The sequence below is a fragment of the Camellia sinensis genome, chromosome 2 (assembly GCF_055761805.1).
Source record: "Camellia sinensis isolate YWXY chromosome 2, ASM5576180v1, whole genome shotgun sequence".
NCBI lineage: Eukaryota > Viridiplantae > Streptophyta > Magnoliopsida > Ericales > Theaceae > Camellia > Camellia sinensis.
The window spans coordinates 29,953,215-29,970,000 of NC_138962.1; the positions used below are offsets into that span (position 1 = coordinate 29,953,215).

Genomic DNA, 16,786 nt, shown 5'->3' on the forward strand with positions numbered 1-16,786 from the left:
TCTCCATTGTTATAGTGATAACCGGCTACTCTCCCGTGGACGTAGGCATTGAGGCCGAACCACGTTAAATATTGTGTCTCCTTGAGTGTGGGTGTGTTTTTCTGCATGGAATAATTTCTATAAGGTCTTGGGCGGGATCCCAGATCCCAACAAGTGGTATCAGAGCCTCGTCGGCGGCGTTTCGAAACAAAAACAGTGCGATGTTTGAAACTGCCCAGAAATCGTATTGCTCGAAATCAGTTTTTGAGCATACCAGGAGCAAGGGCTCGACGAGAGGAGTCCAGAAGTATAAAGCAGACACCCAACGGAGGCCGGACGCGCCCTCACGCGCCCCTAGAAGTTGGCGCGTGAATCCCAGTCTCGCCACGCGCCACCACGCGCCGTTCAGGCAACCGGCGCGTGGTCCCAGTCTCACCCACGCGCCCCACGCGCGGCGCAAGGAAGACGACGACTGTGGGAGCAGCGCGTGTCCACGACGCGCACGCCATGTGGGCCCACGTCAGCAGCGACGTGTCGGCCACGTCATCAGCAACGTCAGCAAGAGTTGCCACGTGGTTGCCACGTTCTCAGCCAGGTCACCGCCACGTGGCCAGCCACGTCATCGACACGTGGCCATAGAGCATTGCCACGTCAGCACAGGTGTGCCACGTGTCTGCCACGTCAGCAGTGGTGTTGACCAGTCAACCAGAGGCAGGTAAGGATCCAGTGCTTCGCGGCTAAGGTGCAGCCGCAGATCTGAGGCGTACAAAATGTTTTGGCTAGATCGAAACCATTTGGAGTCCGTTTTTGGTGATCCAATAGTGGTTTTCGACTATTTGGAGTATTCCGGACACATCCGTACGGTCAGATTTTGGAGACGGAGTTTCTGTAAAAAGAAGGCAGATTAAAGAGACGAACGGCATCAGGTGCAGTGGACGGAATATTCTGTTGGTACACGAAATATTCCCTGAACTTCTGAAAATTGCAATTTGGCCCAGAATTTTCAGAAAATTGTGGTGTGACCCAGCTTTCGGGGATAGTTTTCAGTGAGGTCCCCGGAAATGCAACGAAGGTTGGTTCTAGCTAAACGGACCGCTCCGGAAGCAACCGCGAGGTCAGAATAGTGAAATTCTGAACGGTTTGGAAAGATTGTCAAAACATGGGTGTTTGCCATCTTCAATACTCGTAGGAAGGTTGTCGGATATTATGGAATGTTGCGGATTCACTGAAGAGGTTAGAATGGCAGATTCTGACCAGATTGGACAACCAGATACAGATTGAGATAGATCATTGAAGACCAGAAGAGATCAGGCTTGATTAAATGGCAGATCGAGGGAGATCAAGATTGGTCAGGGGAGATCAGAGGATTGCAGAAATGATTATCTCTGGAGTTCGTTGGAGGATTTGGTTCAATCAAAAGAGAAGACGACGGATAGATGATTTGGCAACCAGTACAGGCTCAGGGAAATACTGTGGCTGTTGGAGCTACTGTATACGAGAAGGTACTAATGGTATGTGGACATGTAGAACAATAGTTGCAGATGAGCATACTAAACGCAGAAGTACAATTGCAGACGTGCAACAGTGCAAGGGTACGCTAGAGTGTCGTACAAAGGCGCGAGAAGAGTGTGCAGCAACGGGTTGTTGACAGTTCACAGAAACTTCCAGACAGAGAAATTGAGACAGGTAAAACGCAGGAGTGCGTGCCAAGGAGTGGCAAGTCTTATTTCTCTATGGTGGTTTCTTTAGTTCCATGGCAGCAGATGATAGAGTTGATGCAGATCTCTCAAGCAAGCTTGACGCAGGGAGACTAGAAGCCATGGGTGCGAGCACTATGCACGGAGTTGCATAGTGGTAACTTGTACAGACCGGTGGAAGTTGTCTTGGCAGAAGGGCTAACTATCAAACATCAGTACGGACGTACAAGTGAGACAGAACCGAACATCAGGGATTGCAGCACAGACAACGGGCGTATGAGATCGCTGGGAAGTTGTTCTGAAGTGCAGAAAGCAAAGGCTGGTTGTTCAGAAATAAGCTCCGAGCAAGGAAAATTGAGGATGTTAATGTGTCAAACTCTAAAGTTTTCTAGTTGCTCCAGTGTTCATCATGCAAGGAGTTGCACGGTAATGCAAGGGTATCCCGAGCAGGGGGTGCAGGACATCCAATCAGGGGGTGTCGGATATCTTGGTTGCGCAAGTTCAAGCATAGCAGTTATAGACATCCGAGACAGAAGCGTGGAAGAGATCTGTAGGAGATAGGAGCAGAGGCTCTCTCCAAATCAGAGAGTGGTGTGAGTTGAGTTGAGGATGTAGGATTCCCTCCTCCTCTTATATCTCTGGTGTATTATCTCTAGCTTCAGGGGGTGCAAGCATCTCAGTGAGGAGATGCAGACTATGCTGAAGACATCCGAGACAGGAAGCGTGGAAGAGATCTGTAGGAGATAGGAGCAGTGGTTCTCTCCAAATCAGAGAGTGGTGTGAGTTGAGTTGAGGATGTAGGATTCCCTCCTCCTCCTGTATCTCTGGTGTATTATCTCTAGCTTTCAAGGGATGCAGCGTCTCAGTGAGGAGATGCAAACTATGTTGAATTTGGGCGTGACAAGATTAGCAGCAATGTGTGCAGTGGATCACCTCACATGGGCTGAGGGGGTGATTTGTGGGATATCATCACCCCATGTGAGGGGTGATTCTCCATGTGAAGAAGGAGTTGGCAATGTGCAAAGCCAACACACACATGAGCTGCCATGTTAGCCAACCTTTGGCCATGTGAAGCCAACACACAAGAGAGTTGGCACAAGCTGGCCATGTGCTGGCCAGCCCCTCTTCATCTCCTATTCTGTTAGTGTATAAATGGAGGCTGAGGGGAGAGTTTAATTGAGAGAGAGTGAGAGCAGAGCGAGCCACAGAGAGTGAGATATGTGAGGTGGAGAGACCGTCTCCCTCGGTGTGAGCGAGGGAGACGGGTGAGTGTGTGAGTGAGGAGAGTGTGAGCTCCTCCTCTATTGTAATCTTTCTGTAATATCTCCATTGTTATAGTGATAACCGGCTACTCTCCCGTGGACGTAGGCATTGAGGCCGAACCACGTTAAATATTGTGTCTCCTTGAGTGTGGGTGTGTTTTTCTGCATGGAATAATTTCTATAAGGTCTTGGGCGGGATCCCAGATCCCAACAGTGGCCACTCAATCGTCGTGGCTCTGCCTTCCACATATTTTTAGCATTCTTATTGAAAAAAAAAACAATATATCAACACAATTTGAATATATAAAATACATAAAGATGTGATAATGGCCAAGCAATTGAATACAAAATCAAGAAAACCCACCACTATCTCTTAGCTTCCTTTGTTTCTTTTCTTTTTCTTCACAATGTCCTCAACCAGAGATGAAGAAATAGTCCAAGAATTTCCAAACTTCATTCGAGTTTACAGAGATGGCAGAGTAGAAAGATTAGCTGGCACCGATACAGTCCCTCCCTCAACCAATCCAGAAACTGGAGTCCAATCCAAAGATGTGGTAATCGATCCAGAGACTAGCTTATTTGCAAGGCTCTACATCCCCAAAACCCCCAACCCACATCACAAACTTCCTCTTCTTGTCTTCTTCCATGGTGGTGCTTTCTACGTCGAAACCGCCTTCTCTCCTAGCTACCATAACTATCTCAATTCACTCACATCCAAAGCCAATGTTGTCGTTGTATCGGTCGATTACAAAAGAGCCCCAGAGCATCCTCTCCCAATCCCATACAATGATTCTTGGGCCGCTGTCAAGTGGGTTGCTTCTCACTCGACTGCTAATGGTGGTACGGCTAAAGGACTATGTTGATTTTGATCGTTTCTTCTTCGCAGGAGATAGTGCAGGTGCTAACATAGCACACAATTTAGGCATTCGGGTCGGGTTGGAAAGGCTGGATGGTGTGAAACTAGTTGGGATTGTTTTAATTCATCCATATTTCGGGGGGAAGGACCCGATTGGTTGTGAAGGTAGTAACATGGTTGGGAAAGCAGTTTGTGACAAACTGTGGGGTTTATCGAGCCCGGAGTCTGAGGACGGGTGTGATGACCCGTTTTTCAACCCGGGGAAGAATCCGAAGCTGTCGAGGATGGGTTGTAGGAAGGTGTTGGTATGTGTGGGTGAGAAAGACGTGTTGAGGGATAGGGGGTGGTGTTATAAAGAGGAGTTGGGGAAGAGTGGGTAGGGAGGAGTGGTGGAGGTTATGGAGGCTGTAGGAGAGAACCATGTGTTCCATTTGGTTGACCCGACTTGCGACAATGCTGTGGCTATGCTCGACCGAGTGGCTTCTTTTTTGACTGAAGAAGACAATGCCTAGTGATCGTATAATATTGGTCTTTTTTTTCTTTTTTTTTTTAATTTTAATAATGTAATTTAGTTGCATCTATCTACTGGTTTCATGCAACATGTGATCAAATTATTTGCGAGACATGGCAATTCAAAGTGAAAATGTTGGGTTGTCGGTTAGGACCATGGATCCTCTAAATTGATTTTTTTTTATTTTATATAAATAAATGTATAGTAAAGTGTTCTATGGTTGAAATATAATTTACTATATGTGAATACTATATCTCGATCATATAACAAAGACATTACTCTACAAAAGAAAATTTCTTCTAAAAGATCTATGCCATGCTCTAACAAGCATGTGGAGACCGAGTGAAAGACATGCCGACATATGGTTCAACCCTAATTATGACATATGAAAAGGTCGCTGGCAGCAATACTTTATAATTTTCATTACATATTAAATGATTATAAAATTATTATATGAGCTTATTATTATCTTAATCAAAGCTATTGGTTGGTTGCGTAAGGTTTTGAGTTCAAATCCCATAGAGAATTTTGATATTTTCTGTAACTCTAATAACACATCTAACTCCTACTCATATATACTGTGTGACCAAAAAAAAATGTTACTATTTCAAATTAAAAAAAGAAGTTATTACACATTTATTTTTATTTTTTTTGATACATAGTTATTACACATTTATTAAGGTGTTTTTTTCTCAACAATTAATTCACATAATTGTAATGGAGAGAATTTCAATTCATACCAAAAACAATTATTGAACTAATCATATATCATTTGAACTTTGAGGGTAGAAGATTTTTTTATTTTTTATTTTTTATTTATATAAATAGGATAATGAACTCACAAACAATTTTTGTAAGATTTTGATTGCAGTAATACTTGTAGAAAAATACTAGGTAAAATTACATCAATAAAATTATAGGGAGTTTGTGTTTCTACCACATTTTATTTATCATCACATACATTACCTGAATTGGTCCACTATTTACTCCTATTCCACATGCAATATAGACGCGTGAGAACAAAATTTGATGAGAAAATATTATTGAATTACATTTTGACAAATTGAGCTGTCTATTTTTTTTTTATCAAATGTTTGATTCCTAAAATGTCTTTGGCAAGCCCGTAACATCAAGATTGAAAAAATAAATAGATATTACTTGATCTATGAGGCCAATGGTGATCAAGAGATGCCATTATCATACAAATCTTAACCAAAATTTACACTAGATTTACTAATTCAACCTCCTAAATTCGAAAATTGATATCCTAAAGTATTATTTTTAAATTTATTTTCAGTGACATGAATTATATTACATGCACTACAAGAAATCGCACCTTTGGCGACCACTTTTTGCGACTAAACAAATTTTAGTCTCCGAAAGCATATTTTTTGGCGACTAAAATTTAAATTTGTCAGAGTTGGTTCAAGATATCGCTACTAAAATATTTTAGTCAGTAAATATTACTTATTGGCGACTAAATTTAAATTTAGTCAGTAAAAATTCCACTTTCAGTGACTAAAAATTTGATTGGTCGCTATTAGTCCAAATTTTAGGCCCAAAAAAATAAATTAATCTGCAATATTGGTTTTTCCCAACTAAAATTAAAATTAGTCGCCAAATAGTACTTTTGGCGACTAATATTTTCATCGCTGTTCCGTAATCTTTTGGCTACAAAAAAATTTAGTCGGCAGATCTATTCCTTTGCCGTTTAATACAGCAATTAGTTGCTAAATGTTCAATTTTCAACCATTCTGTGCACGCCTCTCTCTTCGTTATACAACATCACACTTTGTAACACACACACACACACACACACACACACCGTCTTTCATCAAACCTCACAAAAACCATCCCCCTTACCGTAGCCCACCGTACGGTTAACATTACGACGGCTACCGCCCCCCGCACAAATCACCACCGTCACAACTCACCACTGCCATAGTCGCACATCGCAGGTACCTCTCTCTCTGTGTGTGTGTCTCTCGCAGTCTCGCTCTCACTCACGGTCTGTCCGTTTCTCTCTCTCTCTCTGTCACTTGAGCTCTCTTACACAGTCTCTCTCTCTCTCTCTCTCTCTTCTTTACTCTGCTTCCCACTCTTCTGACATTGTTGGTTTAGGGTTTATTCAAATTTGAATGTATGTGTCTTTAATTTATTAAAAATTTGAAAGATGATGTTTAATATATGTGTGTGTGTGAGAGGGTAATTTATGTAAAAATTGGGTCGAGCTAGGTGATGGGCCGTTATGAGTCACAGTATAAAGGGCCGAAGTGAAATGGCCATATAAGATACTCCGGTCGTGCATTATTTTGGAGTTAGTCCGGTCTTAAGGATGTGAAGCTAGACCGGTCCAGTAGGAGATCGAAGTTAGATCGGTCTAAAGGCTCCTTGGAATTAGACCGATCTTAAAATTACACCGGTCTCGAAATATTAGTTCGGTCTGACCGCGCCATGGGTTGTGCATGAGGAGTCGTTGTAAGAGCGACAAAAGAGTTAGTTCGGCATACTCTTCGACTGAACATAAGCATATTTACTTCGGTCATATTGGAGTTCGGCCATGATAAAACCATCTCACTTGGTTTAAACAGTGAGGAGGGTGTTAAAGGATAAGCATTATCCTACAGGAGTATGAATCCTAGGAGGACTCTGTATGGAGGAATAAAAGTCCTACTAGGATTGTGCCACACAAAACCTATAAAAGCTCACAAACGTCATCTTAGGAAAAAACACACAACTTTGCTTTCTGAATACATAGAGCTTTTGTCTATTTGTCAAGCTTACTGACTTAGGCATCGGAGGGATTTCCGGTACACACCCGTCGACTAGCTCACGTTTGTGTTTTCAGGTGATAAAGCGACGACGTACGAAGGAGAGAGGACTTGGTCAACAGGATTATACGAGAAGGTTTATTTCTTTCCCGTACAATTGGCGCCGTCTGTGGGAACTACAGACAGAATAAAACCTCTTGACTAAAGCTTCTGCTCTTTGAAAACCATGGCGCACATTGAAGAATTGCCACAGTCCGCCATCAACGGGCAAACTCCAGATGGGGGTGCAAGGCGTGAGGGATTACCTTCTATCCCTCCCATGGTGGACTTGGAGTCCCAACGACATAACACTAGGAGGGATGCAAGGGGGAGACAGACTCACAGCCCCCGTCACTCTCGTTCACAAAGTCCTGACAGGCAAAGGCGGAGGATTGATCCTCAAATTCTGGAGGACCGCGTGAAGGAGCAAGACGAATTGATAAGGAAAATGGCGGCGGACATGGAGGCCTTGAAGCGCCAGATGAAGAACAAAGAAATGGCGACAGGAGAGGGGCGTAAAAACAAAACGCCCCCTCGCCGCTCAGAAAATCGTAGTAGGAATACCACACCCTCGCAAGGAGAAAGTAGAAGCCTCAGGACAGGCGATACTCAATCCTGGTCTTCCAGAACTCGTCACTCCAGGTCTAAGAGGACGAGATCCGAAAGATCATACATTGAAGGAAGCACGTATTGGCCTTCACATATGCACCAAACCAGATCTAGACAGACGGAGCTACCCAGATCATCCGACTTACGAACCGTGCTCGAAGAAGAAGCACGATGCAAGGAGGATGCCAGGGCACGGGATCCACACAGAGTCTCTGCCTTACAGCGGTTGGCTCCTTGGACGCATGGAAGCGTCGATGTTGGAATGCCAATACCGCGCCCTGCTTACGAACTAACAGACAAAGCATTAGCAAGGCTATAGACTTCGCCGTTTGTTCCGGCGATTGAAAACGCGCCCCTACCATCAGGCTTCCTTCAGCCCAAATTCACTACATATAAAGGGAAGACGGACCCCTACTCACACTTTCGCCACTTTCGCCAGGTCATGGTTGTATACAGACGAAACGAGGCCCTAATGTGCATACTCTTCCCATCTAGCCTTGGCGACCTAGGCTTAACTTGGTTCGAGAAACTTCCAGAAGGCAGCATAGCCTCTTGCGCACAATTGGCAGAGGCTTTCGTAACAAGGTTCCGAACGAACACTAAAACCCCGGTAGAGATTGACCAATTGCTCTCCATCGACATGGGCGATAAAGAGACCCTAAGATCCTACAATAGTCGCTACTGGGAAACGTTCAATCAGATTGGGGACTGCCCCACCAATCTTGCCATTGCGCAGTATAAAAGAGGCCTTCCAGTCGGGAACAGACTAAGGGACTCGATCACCATGACACCACCCCTCACTATGAAAGCCTTGATGGAAAGAGTGCATCAGCACATCAGGGTAGAAGAGGATGACTCACGTGCCAAAGCAAAATCTGGAGCAACCATAGTACCAGAAAAGAAGACCTCAGCGAAGGTTAATACGGTAGATCGACCGAACAGAAATGGACGTGGCAGACGAGATAATGGAGAAGACCCGGATAAAAGATGGTTGAGAATCCGCACTGCCATAACCACGGTGTTCAAGAAACCAATATATCGAATTCTGAGTGAAATAAGAGATGAGCCTTTCGTCAAGTGGCCAGCCAAGCTGGGAGAAGCATAGAAAGACTATGACGAAAGATCGCGGTGCACCTTCCATAAAGAAAAGGGGCACCGCACTGAAAATTGCACACCATTGAGACAGCACCTGGAGGAGTTGGTGGCGACAGGTCACTTGGATAAATACATTGAAGGAGGGACGCAACCAGCCCCCCAAGACCATAATAACCCCAATGGGATGCCAATCGACGCCCCGCCTCAAGGCATTATCAATGTGATACATGGAGTCTTTGAACCTGAGCGTGTATGCGAGCTCAGAGGATCAATCAAAAAGGCTGAACACTTAAGAGAAGTGCTAAGTGCCCAACCTGCCACCAAGAAGGGGAAGACAGAGGCAACAAACGTCATGTCTTTTTCGGATAAAGACTTGGAACGAATATACTACCCTCACAATGATGCCCTGGTCGTCACTCTCCGAGTCAAGGATTTTGACGTTAAGTGGATTCTGATTGACCAGGGTAGTTCATGTGAAATCATGTACTACGAAACATTTAAACAACTGAAACTACAAGACAAAGACTTGGCACCTGCTGTATCTCCCCTAATTGGATTTAACTCCATCCCAGAATGGCCCGTCGGCAAAATAATTCTTCCAGTTAGAGCAGGAAGCGTGACGAAACAAATGGAGTTCTGGGTATTAAAGGTCCCCTCCACTTACAACATCATCCTGGGCAGAACATGGATGCATGCCATGCGATCGGTGGCGTCGTCCTACCACCAAGTAATGCGGTTCCCCAACGACACCGGTGTAATTGAAGAAGTCTATGGAGATCAGATCATGTTAAGACAGTGCTTCGTCACGGTAAATGGCAGCCGCACTGCCAAAGGATATGTTTATTCGATGGAAGAACCAGAGAGTAATGAGCTATTCGCAGATGTTGGCAAAGCGGCGGATCAGAAAGCAGTGGAGGACTTGGTAGAGGTAAAAATAGATGAAAAGAACCCAGATAAGTTCTTTTTGCTCGGTTCGTCGCAGTCCAGCATTGAGTGATTAGAGGTCTTGGAATTCTTAACCTCTAACATCGAAGTATTCGCCTGGACACCCTACGACATGCCAGGCATTGATTCAAACTTCATCTGTCACCAACTCAATGTCCACCCATCCGCCAGACCAGTCATTCAGCGCACTCGCAGATCGGCACTTCACCATGCCGAAATAGTGGCGGAAGAAGTAGGTAACCTGCTAGAGGCAGGAGCAATTAGAGAGGTACACTACCCAAAATGGATCTCCAACACGGTCGTAGTACCAAAGAAGAATGGCAAATGGCGTGTCTGCGTCGACTACAAAATAGTCAACAAAGCGTGCCCAAAAGACAGCTTTCCTCTACCATGGATAGATCAACTGGTAGACCTAACGGCGGGGCACAACCGACTTAGCTTTCTGGATGCATACAGAGGCTACCACCAAATCGCCATGCATGAACCAGACCAGGAGGTCACATCCTTTACAACTCCAAGAGGATTATACTATTACAGGGTCATGCCCTTTGGCCTGAAGAATGCAGGGGCAACATTCCAACGGATGGTCACCAAGATGTTTGAACCATTGTTAGGAAGAACGATGGAGGCTTACATCGACGACATGGTGGTCAAAAGCAAGGATGAGAATGACCATCTCAAAGACTTAGGAGAAATGTTTGAGATCCTGAAGAAGCACAAGTTGCGCCTCAACGCATCCAAGTGTGCATTCGGAGTAGGATCAGGCAAATTCCTGGGCTTCCTTGTGACCAACCGAGGTATAGAAGCGGACCCCTCCCAGATCAAAGCAATCCAGGATTTGGAGAGACCAAACTCACTGAAAGAAGTGCAGCATCTCACCGGTATGGCAGCCGCGTTCAATCGGTTCATAAGCCGGTCGTCAGACAGACTACGACCATTCTTTCAAGCTTTAAAAGCCAAGTTTGAATGGGACGAAGAATGCAACCAAGCACTAGAAATCCTGAAAGAATACATGTCCTCCCCACCATTGCTGGTCACCCCAATACCAGGAGAAGAACTTTTCCTATACCTTGCAGTCTCTCAACATGCAATTAGCGCAGTGTTGGTCCGTGCGGAAGGAATTCAACATCTGCCCATCTATTATGTCAGCAAGACATTGCTGGAAGCCGAAACAAGGTATTTGCCACTGGAAAAATTGGCATTAGCCTTGATGATGGCCTCCAGGAAATTGGCACACTACTTTCACGCCCACACCATAGTCGTCCTCACAGCTTTCCCACTAAAAGCTTTGTTTGAGAGGGCAAACTTTTCTAGGCGAATTTTGAAGTGGGCAGTAGAGCTGGGACAATTCGACGTCAAGTTCCAACCTAGAACCGCAGTAAAGGGCCAATCCTTGGCAGACTTTGTCGCAGAATTTACTCCAGGAAGTCATCATATCTGCCCAGTCAACCTAACTGACACAACCGAACTAGGGATGGAAGTTGACGCCGGAATAGCGCAACCCCTAGCAGAAGGTACTCAGTCAGATCCCAAGGCAGGCCAGACTATAGACAACAAGGAAGAAATAAACCATACTACAAATAAAGACTTGGTACAATCAGATAGCGAGGGGCAGACAGCAAACATGGACCTTGAAGAAAACACCAGCGACATTCTTGATCCCACAACATCATCTGACCCCTCCACTTGCTGGAAGTTGTTCGTTGGAGAGATGTGGAAACTCTTCGTGGATGGAGCATCCAACCGGCATGGTGCGGGACTTGGCGTAGTCCTTATCTCACTAGACGGCCTGGTGGTGGAGCAAGCAATCAACCTTGGCTTCCCAGCATCCAACAACGAAGCAGAGTATGAAGCACTTCTTGCAGGACTCAGATCAGCGTACTACATGAAGGCCACCGAATTAATGGTCTACAGCGACTCACAGCTGGTGGTAAACCAAATTTCTAGCAACTATGAAGCTAAGGATGATAGGATGGCCAAGTACCAAGAACTGGTCAGAACAGAGATCAAGAAATTTGAAGTAGTAAGGATAGAACAAATCGGCAGGGAGGAAAACAGCAGAGCAGACGAACTAGCAGGCTTCGCCTCAATGGCAGATACCTCCATACCTCATCCACTACTGATCGACTACCTACCTAGACCAAGCATTGAGGACCCCGAAGCAGAAGAGGTATGTTGCACAGAACTAGGCCCCTCATGGATAGATCCCATCATACTATTCTTGAAAGACGGCGTCCTACCGGAAGAAAAGAAAGAAACCAACAAAATTAGAGCAAAGTCACAGCGATTTTGGCTCTCCCCATCTTTGGCATTATACAAAAAGTCATTCTCAGGACCCTATCTAAAGTGTGTCCACCCCAGCAAAGTGGAAGCATTCTTGTACGAGATACACGAAGGGGTGTGCGGAAGCCATCAAGGAGGAAGATCGCTAGCCTACAGGGCCATTTCACAAGGATACTGGTGGCCATACATGCAGGCGGACTCAGAGAAATATGTGAAGAGGTGTGAGAAATGCCAAAAATTCGCTCACCAAATACATCAACCAGCAAGAAAACTCCTACCATTAACTAGCCCATGGCCTTTCGCAATGTGGGGCTTGGACATAGTAGGACCACTTCCAACAGCACCCGGCAACAGAAAGTTCTTTCTCGCAGCAACAGACTACTTCACAAAGTGGGTGGAAGCAGAAGCATTGGTATCAATCAAGGAAAGAGATGTGAAGAAGTTCGTCTAGCAAAACATCATCACTCGGTTTGGCATACCACAAGCCCTTATCTCAGACAATGGCACTCAGTTCGACGACAGAATCTTCAGAGGCTTTTGTGAAGAATACAAAATAGAGTTCTATAATTCTACACCGGCATATCCCCAAGCAAATGGACAGGCAGAAGCTTCAAACAAAGTAGTCTTGGATGGATTGAAGAAAAGGTTGGAGAAAGCCAAAGGTAAATGGGCGGAAGAACTTCCTCATATGTTATGGGCTTACCGCACCACACCTCGACGATCAACAGGAGAAACACCATTCTCCTTAGCCTATGGAATGGAAGCAGTAATCCCACTGGAAATTGGCCTCCCCACAATTCGAAGCGAAAATTTTGATCCCGACTTGAATGGAGAAGCCATAACATTGGAGCTCGACCTTGCGAAAGAAAGAAGAGAAAGAGCACTGGTTCACATTGCCTCATACCAACAAGAGTTATCCAGGAAATACAACAAAATGGTGCATCCAAGACAATTCAAGATCGGAGATTGGGTACTGCGCAAAGTAATAGGAAACACCTTGATACCAGGAGATGGCAAGCTAGGGCCAAATTGGGAAGGTCCTTACAAAGTGGTTGGGTTAGCAGGCAAAGGGGCATACCACCTCGAAGACAAGGACGGCAAAGCAATCCCTAGGCCATGGAACACGGCCAATCTCAAGTTATTTTATTTTTAGCTTTCTTCTTTTCAAATATGTGTAATTCCTTTTTCAATAAAACAATCGATTCTTTTCAGCATGAGTTGTTCTCTGTAAAAGTTAGCTTTAGTAAAATTTAGGTACATTGCAAACATTATTCTAAGTTGGCTGAAAAAACTAACTTAGAGGTTGGCTGGATTAAACCAACACCCTTCCTAAGCCCAGGATAGGGATCTAGGCTGCAGGACGTTTGGTCGGAATAACCAAACATTATTCTAAGTTGGCTGGAAAAACTTAGAGGTTGGCTGGATTAAACCAACACCCTTCCTAAGCCCAGGATAGGGATCCAAGCTGCAGGACGTTTGGTCGGAATAACCAAACATTATTCTAAGTTGGCTGGAAAAACTTAGATGTTGGCTGGATTAAACCAACACCCTTCCTAAGCCCAGGATAAGGATCCAGGTTGCAGGACGTTTGGTCGGAATAACCAAACATTATTCTAAGTTGGCTGGAAAAACTAACTTAGAGGTTGGCTGGATTAAACCAACACATTTCCTAAGCCCAGGATAAGGATCCAGGCTGCAGGACATTTGGTCGGAATAACCAAACATTATTCCAAGTTAACTGGAAAAATTAACTTAGAGGTTGGCTGGATTAAACCAACTCTTTGTACTCTTCAGCCAAAGTAAGGGTATGGCTGAAGAGTGGTTAGCTGGATTAAACCAACTCTTTGTACTCTTCAACCGAAGTAAGGGTATGGCTGAAGAGTGGTTGGCTGGATTAAACCAACTTTTTGTACTCTTCAGCCGAAGTAAGGATATGGCTGAAGAGTGGTTGGCTGGATTAAACCAACTCTTTGTACTCTTCAGTCGAAGTAAGGGTATGGCTGAAGAGTGGTTGGCTAGGATTAAACCAACTCTGTGTACTCCTCAGCCGAAGTAATTATGTCGGCTAAAGAGTGGTTGGCTAGTAAGCATAGTTAGTTTGACCAGATAACACTGAGATAACAGTTGCAAGTGAAAAGATCATGAAAAAATCATTACAAACATACAGATCAACCGAAGTAAGAGTTCAAGAAAATTTTCATTCATCAAAAAGCAAATACAAAGGAAGGGCCATAGCCCGGTTACAAGAGTAAAGAAGTAACAAAAAAGAAAAGTCCAAAATCAAGAGAAAAGGTCTTCAATTTCGGCGTCAATGTCAACTTGAACGCCGGTTGCAGATGGAAGATCCATCTCAGTAGCAATTGGCAGAATGATATCAGTCGATGGCTCAACAGTTAGGTCTTCAACCATTGCCTCCAACCGAGCTGATTGATCGTTGACTTGCTCGTTGACTACCGGAGTAACAGTTTGTTCATTTTCATCGTCTTCATCATCTGAATCCTGCAGAAATTGTTCTTGGACCGAAGCAACATATTCCGCAAGTGAGGTCGGAATGAAGTACTGAGGAGCATTGTAGACCTTGGTTTCAGGCCCACAGCCGAGCTGCTCCACAGCACTTCTCCAGCCGCACTTGAAGAACAAATCCTTTACCCCCTCGCATTGCGGAATGTATAGGCCCTCCGCCTCTTTGAAACCTTGGGCGTTGGCATTACCGACCTTCTTCTTGAGATCAGCTATTTCGGCGTCTTTTTTGCCTTCGAGTTTGACCAACTCGCGCAAGTACTTATCTTTCACCGTTGCTGCAATTTTTTGTTTTTCAGCTTCAGCCGAGCTAATAAGTCCGGTCAAGCGACCATTCTCAAACTGTAGCTCGGCTATCTGTTTTTTGGCTTGCTCAAGCTGGGCTGTCTTTGCCTCGGCTTCCGCCACTGCTTGTCTCATTGTTTTTCGCAGCTCCAGCACTTTCTTATGTGCAAGATTGTTCTTCTGAATGGCCTGCAAAAGGGTAGTAACTCTCTTTAGCCGGACTGACAGTTGGGAAAAGTTAGACAAAGAAAAAGGAGAGCCACTTACCAGGATCATTGATTTGGTTGAAGACCGGATGGCCTTCAGCTCGGTGTTTAGTTGCTTGTTGTGGTGCTCCATATCTTTCGGAAGGCAAACACTCTTGGCTAGATTGAAAGCCATCAAGTGATCCTTCTCAGCAACGACCGAGTCAGTCTCCTGGATATTTCGGTCTTGAAAGGTGAGATTTGGAGCCCATTTGGAGGAGTCAACTCGGTCAGATTGCTCCGGTTGAAGGATGGGTTGAGGACTTGGTGAAGGGATGGATTCGTCCTCGTCCACAAGTTGTTGTTCGGTCGGGGTAGATCGGGCGCGCTTAGAAGGGCGAGATGAAGAAGGCTGTTGAGAAAGGAGGGCCACAACGGCAGGCGGCGTTTGGCTTGGTGGCGGTACTTTGGGTCTGTTAGTTTCGGTTAGAAGCGCCCTTACTCTGTTCCTTTTAGCCATTTCCTCTTCAGCAGTTAGTGGGATTAGTCTGATTTCTGGCAAGGTTGGGTCCGGTTCTGGGGCCTCCTCAAGCAGAAAGTCGGTCACTCTCGCTTTTCGGCGGCCGCTGTATCGGTAGGTCGGCTCGAACTTTAATAGCTTAGCCCAACTACGCTCTGGATACCGTAGTGCGGCGCGCAAAGTCGCTAGATTGGGGTAGCTATATAAAGAATGGAGGTGGGCAGAATCTGCGAAAAAAGACAACTGTTAGTTCGGCTGAAAGATTGACAAACCGAAATATAAAATAGCACGCAAGAAAACCGAAGTAAATTTACCAGGTTCTTCTTTTTTCCAGTTTATACGTCGGCCAGGAATCTGGGCTTGATGATCCTCAAAGTTCCCAGCCACCCAGAAAAAATCGTCATCATTTAAGTCCTTATCCGGTGTGTTTTTTATTATTTTCTCACGACGGCGGCATATTCTGAGGTAGTATACCCAGCCGTCTTCCTTCGAACCAATGGAGTATTGGTGAAAGATTTCGACCAGACCAAGGTTGAGACCGGCTTGCCGGTTTAGTTCAGCTATTCCCATTATTATGCGGTATGAATTGATGGATAGTTGGGTAGGGCATAGTCTAGTTTGCCTAAGAAACTCGCAAATTAAAGGTTGGACTGGAAATCGTAGTCCGGTTTCGATTATGGATAAGAGGGTGAAGGGGACAAAGCCTTCATTGCCCCAAGGAATGACATCTTTTTCGGCTAAAATCAGGTGGACGTCATCGGGTATATTGTAGTCTTTTCTGAATTCGGCTAGGCCGCCCGGAGTGTCTACTAGATACCTATACTTCCCCATTTATTGTATAATTTATGAATAAATTAAAGTTTGGTCCACAAGATTGTCTCAGTAGCTCGGTTGAGCACGCAGAGGAGTGCCTGGGCAACCTAAGTCTGCAAAGTAGAAAAAAAAAAAAAGGGTTAAGCACAGATCATCGGACCGTGCTACAAAATAAAAGTACAACAAATAGGAGCCCTACTTCGGCTATGTGGATGCTACGGGTTCTAACTCGGTTTCTGCAAAGTAATTTATAGCTCGGTTTGAGAAGGGTTTTGCTAGTTCGGGCTCGGCAGGCGTCTAGACATCTCGGTTGAGGAAACGGTTCTGTTTGAACGGCTGATCGCCTAGGGGTAGCTTTCTGAGTTCCATCCAAAAAACTAAGAAAGTTGGTTTAGCCCCAAAGCCCTAGATCGGTT

At 45.0% G+C, this 16,786-nt stretch overlaps 1 pseudogene across 1 annotated transcript; it reads left to right on the forward strand.

Annotated features, from left to right (window-relative positions):
• Nucleotides 1-3,164: 3,164 nt before the first annotated feature.
• Nucleotides 3,165-4,455, forward strand: LOC114271621 (putative carboxylesterase 12 pseudogene; annotated as a pseudogene). Its single transcript, XR_014360740.1, has one exon. The product of XR_014360740.1 is annotated as a putative carboxylesterase 12 pseudogene (transcript).
• Nucleotides 4,456-16,786: the final 12,331 nt, after the last annotated feature.